At 50.9% G+C, this 5,631-nt stretch overlaps 1 pseudogene; it reads right to left on the bottom strand.

The window, feature by feature from the left end:
* The window catches only part of LOC130113962 (amine sulfotransferase-like), a 17,373-nt pseudogene extending 12,334 nt beyond the window's left edge, over positions 1 to 5,039 (bottom strand).
* Positions 5,040 to 5,631: the final 592 nt, after the last annotated feature.

Here is a 5,631-nt window from a genome sequence, read left to right as displayed (position 1 = left end):
GAATTGAGGAGAGTGTGAGAGAGCGAGAGTGTGTGTGAGTAAGTGAGAGAGAGAGAGAGACAGAGAGAGAGAGAGAGGGACAGTTTGTGTCAGAGAGAGAGAGAGACAGAGTGTGTGTGTGTGATGTGTGAGAGAGAGAGATTTGATTTTAAAAAGGTACATTTATTCAGAATACATCACAGTCCAACAGCTGATACTCAAACACAACCACCTCTTCATCATCCCGCTCTTCATCATCCAGCTCTTTCATCATCCAGCTCTTCATCATCCCGCTCTTCATCATCCAGCTCTTCATACCAAAACCATGAAGCGTCAGGGAAAAAAAGACCGTTGAGTATCTAAAGAAGTGTGTGTAGAAACAGAAATTCAAAACAAAACAGCCCAACATAACACAAGTTCGCCTCGGGGTTTGCAGCAACACAACATCCTGTCCTCAGACCCCCGCATCGGGTGAGGAACAGCTCCCTAGAACCCCGTTAACGGGGAGGGAGAAATAGGAAGAAACCTCAGGGAGAGCAACAGAGGAGGGGTCTCTCTCCCAAGATGGACAACGTGCAATGGATGTTGTGTTTACACAACATACATACCACAGAAAGAAAGCCGGTCCATGCAGCCTGGACTTTCCCTCGTTACACAAATCAAAAATAAAAAACACCAAAAGGCCACTTCTGTGTAGGAGCTGTGCTCTGTAGGGTGATGTTCGCGGTGGAGGACCGGTTTCTGGGAAAGTCCTGGAGAGCACCGGTGGTGGACACCCACCCAGCCCGGCTCCATGAATCAGCGGCTCCTCCAGCAGCAGCAGTAAGAGGAAGGTCGCCCGGTGCAACACACTCGTCCACCAACTCCGTCTTAAGCGTCATCAAGGAGTTGCAATTTCGCTTTCTCTACCAGTTTCTTCAGTCTGAAGAGTTCCTGGGTCAGGAAATGTGTTTACTTCCAAATCTCCTGTGTTTCTCGTAAAAGGTCTGACTGAGTCCACAAAAAGCTGCAAGTCTGGCAAATAGTTTTCCACCCTGACCGCCCTCAAACCCCTGGTGACCTGTAAAAACTTCCTGATTTTCAGGAAAGCACAGCGCCCTTCGGTGTTCACCTGGGTACGAGGAGTGGAAGCTAACTCACGGTCACTTTCTTCTGTGTCCTCCTCAGGTGAAGAAGAGGAGGATGGCTTTTTACCTTTTGAAACCCTCTTTGCTTTTAAATTGTGTGTGTCAGACAGAGAGACAGAGAGAGAGAGAGAGAGAGAGAAGAGAGAGAGAGAGAGAGAGAGAGAGAGAGGAGAGAGAGAGAGAGAGAGAACACCCAATCAAAAACCTGCACACTGAGATTTGCAAGAGCATTCTCAGAGTGCACAGGAACACGCCCAGCAATGGATGCCGAGCAGAACCGGGCCAGTTTCCCCTGTTAATAACGATGCAAAAGAGAGCAATCACATTCTACGAAACACCTAAAAGCAAGTGACCCCAACTCCTACCATCACAAAGCTCTCCATCACCAAGAGGAGAACAAGAGAGGAGTCTCCTCAGCCAGCTGGTCCTGAGACTCAGCTCAGCCAACAGCACAAGTCATCAGGACAACCTTCACACAATCTGACCCAACCAAATTATAGCTAAAGAAAAAGAACATTACATTAACCATTGGACATCTACCACAAAAAACTCAAAACAAACTTCAATGTTATGTGGCTCTAAACAGATGGTACACGATGGCAGACTATCTGACCACCGTGGCTGACCAGAAACTGAGAAAGGCATTGACTATGTATAGACTCAGTGATCACAGCTTGGCCATAGAGACTGGCCGACACAGGCAGACCTGCTGCCCAGAGAAGACAGGCTGTGTCAGCTCTGTCCAGAGAGAGAGACAGGTGGAGACACAGCAATACTTCCTGCTCCAATGTAGCACATACGGAGACTTGAGAACCAAATTCTTCACAAAAATTAAATGTAAATTCCAAGACTTGGACACACTCCAAGACTTGGACACACTCTCTGAACAGACCAAAATGACTTGGACACACTCTCTGACCAGACCAAAATGACTTGGACACACTCTCTGACCAGACCAAAATGGCTCGGACACACTCTCTGACCAGACCAAAATGACTTGGACACACTCTCTGACCAGACCAAAATGACTTGGACACACTCTCTGACCAGACCAAAATGACTCGGACACTCTCTGACCAGACCAAAATGACTCGGACACACTCTCTGACCAGACCAAAATGACTCGGACACACTCTCTGACCAGACCAAAATGACTTGGACACACTCTCTGACCAGACCAAAATGACTTGGACACACTCTCTGACCAGACCAAAATGACTTGGACACACTCTTTGACCAGACCAAAATGACTCAGACACACTCTCTGACCAGACCAACATGACTTGGACACACTCTCTGACCAGACCAAAATGACTTGGACACACTCTCTGACCAGACCAAAATGACTTGGACACACTCTCTGACCAGACCAAAATGACTTGGACACACTCTTTGACCAGACCAAAATGACTCAGACACACTCTCTGACCAGACCAACATGACTTGGACACACTCTCTGACCAGACCAAAATGACTTGGACACACTCTCTGACCAGACCAAAATGACTTGGACACACTCTTTGACCAGACCAAAATGACTCAGACACACTCTCTGACCAGACCAACATGACTTGGACACACTCTCTGACCAGACCAAAATGACTTGGACACACTCTCTGACCAGACCAAAATGACTTGGACACACTCTCTGACCAGACCAAAATGACTTGGACACACTCTCTGACCAGACCAAAATGACTTGGACACACTCTTTGACCAGACCAAAATGACTCAGACACACTCTCTGACCAGACCAACATGACTTGGACACACTCTCTGACCAGACCAAAATGACTTGGACACACTCTCTGACCAGACCAAAATGACTTGGACACACTCTCTGACCAGACCAAAATGACTTGGACACACTCTCTGACCAGACCAAATGACTTGGACACACTCTCTGACCAGACCAAAATGACTTGGACACACTCTCTGACCAGACCAAAATGACTTGGACACACTCTTTGACCAGACCAAAATGACTCAGAACACACTCTCTGACCAGACCAACATGACTTGGACACACTCTCTGACCAGACCAACATGACTTGTCTCTGACCAGACAAAAATAACTCAGACACACTCTCTGACCAGACCAAAATGCAACATGTACTTGGGGGAAAACAGTGTCAGCTCATAGATGCAGCAGTGAGACATGTCAGGTCATGTGACAGCCTGAGAGACAAGCAGCACAACACTTGACAGCTGTAGTCTCCCCACAACCCATGCTCCACCTGCTGATCTACTTCTGTTTCTCTTTGTTATGGATGTGTTATTGTTTCTTTATTGATCGTTACAATGTTGTGTTGATGTTCATTATTAGTGTTATTGTGTACCGTTCACACTGTATTTTGATGCTTAGGCAACATTGTTGTAAAACTTTCATGCCAATAAAGGCCTTTGAATTGAATTGAATTGAGAGAGTGTGTGAGACAGCAAGAGAGTGAGAGAGAGAGAGAGAGAGAGAGAGAGAGAGAGAGAGAGAGAGAGAGAGACAGAGTGGCAGAGTGAGACAGTGTGAGACAGCAAGCGCTACAGAGAGAGTGAGAGAGTGTGTGAGAACAAGAGAGTGAGAGAGAGAAGGTGAGAGCAAAAGAGAGCAAGTGAGAGAGATAGAGTGACAGAGAGAGTGTGTGAGACAGCAAGAGCTAGAGAGAGGGTGTGTGAGAGCAAGAGAGATTGAGAAAGACAGAGGGTGAGAGCAAGAGAGAGAGAGAGTGAGAGAGAGAGACAGAGTGACAAGAGAGTGTGTGAGACAGCAAGTGCTACAGAGAGTGAGAGAGTGTGTGAGAGCAAGAGAGAGTGAGAGAGCGTGTGAGAGCAAGAGAGAGAGACAGAGTGACAGAGAGTGAGAGAGTGTGTGTGTGAGAGAGAGAGACAGAGAGAGAGAGAGTGTGAGAGTGTGTATGTGAGACAGAGACAGACAGACAGACAGACAGACAGAGAGAGAGAGGGGAGGGAGAGAGAGAGGATGGTAAAGGGAAACAAAGGGAAAAGTTAAGTAGAGGCAGCAGAGAATCGCATGTGAAGTGAAGAAAGACCTGATGGAACAAGAAACAAGAAGAAGAAGAAGAAGAAGAAGAAGAGGAAGAAGAAGAAGAAGAAGAAGAGGAAGAAGAAGAAGAAGAAGAAGAAGAGAAAGAGGGGCAGCACGCTGGTGGCGGGTGTTTGAGTTCTTTGTTTCGCCACACTGCGAGTGTAACGAGGAAAAGGAGAAGTGAGAAAACAAAAGGGCGCACGCCGAACGAGTCTCCTGAGAACGACGGAAAGCGTGTGGTGCGGTTTCACCTCGACACACATCCTCCGGTTATTCAGTGAAGAAGAAGAAAACTCACACGTGCCTGAGACGGAGGAGGCAACCGGAAATCCACCTGTAAAGCTCAGACTGTCGACACCCACCGAGCGCACGCCCGTCACCACGCCACCTTGCTTTATGCTCCTCTGAATTAACTTCTTATTCAACAGGAAACCCGAGACTGGCTCCGCTGCTCCCTCACCTCCCCGCTGCTCCCTCACCTCCCCGCTGCTCCCTCACCTCCCCGCTGCTCCCTCATCTCTCCGCTGCTCCCTCACCTCTCAGCTGCTCCCTCATCTCCCCGCTGCTCCCTCATCTCTCCGCTGCTCCCTCATCTCCCCGCTGCTCCCTCGTCTCCCCGCTGCTCCCTCACCTCCCCGCTGCTCCCTCGTCTCCCCGCTGCTCCCTCACCTCCGCGCTGCTCCCTCACCTCCCCGCTGCTCCCTCGTCTCTCCGCTACTCCCTCGTCTCCCCGCTGCTCCCTCATCTCCACGCTGTTCCCTCGTCTCATCTCTCCGCTGCTCCCTCATCTCCACGCTGTTCCCTCGTCTCATCTCTCCGCTGCTCCCTCGTCTCTCCGCTACTCCCTCGTCTCCCCGCTGCTCCCTCATCTCCACGCTGTTCCCTCGTCTCATCTCTCCGCTGCTCCCTCATCTCCCTGCTGCTCCCTCATCTCCCCGCTGCTCCCTCATCTCCACGCTGTTCCCTCATCTCCCCGCTACTCCCTCATCTCCCCGCTGCTCCCTCATCTCTCCGCTACTCCCTCATCTCCCCGCTGCTCCCTCATCTCCCCGCTGCTCCCTCATCTCCACGCTGTTCCCTCGTCTCATCTCTCCGCTGCTCCCTCACCTCTCTGCTGCTCCCTCATCTCTCCGCTACTCCCTCGTCTCCCCGCTGCTCCCTCGTCTCCCCGCTGCTCCCTCGTCTCTCCGCTGCTCCCTCATCTCCCCGCTGCTCCCTCATCTCTCCGCTGCTCCCTGATCTCTCCGCTGCTCCCTCATCTCCCCGCTGCTCCCTCGTCTCTCCGCTGCTCCCTCATCTCCCCGCTGCTCCCTGATCTCTCCGCTGTTCCCTCATCTCTCCGCTGCTCCCTGATCTCTCCGCTGCTCCCTCATCTCTCCGCTGCTCCCTGATCTCTCTGCTGCTCCCTAATCTCCCCGCTGCTCCCTCATCTCCCCGCTGCTCCCTCACCTCCCCGCTGCTCCCTCATCTCTCCGCTGCTCCCTC

Source organism: Lampris incognitus, chromosome 6 (assembly GCF_029633865.1).
Source record: "Lampris incognitus isolate fLamInc1 chromosome 6, fLamInc1.hap2, whole genome shotgun sequence".
In the NCBI taxonomy this organism is placed as follows: Eukaryota; Metazoa; Chordata; class Actinopteri; order Lampriformes; family Lampridae; genus Lampris; species Lampris incognitus.
Note: the sequence above shows the minus strand (reverse complement) of the source record. Positions and strands in the feature narration are given on the sequence as shown.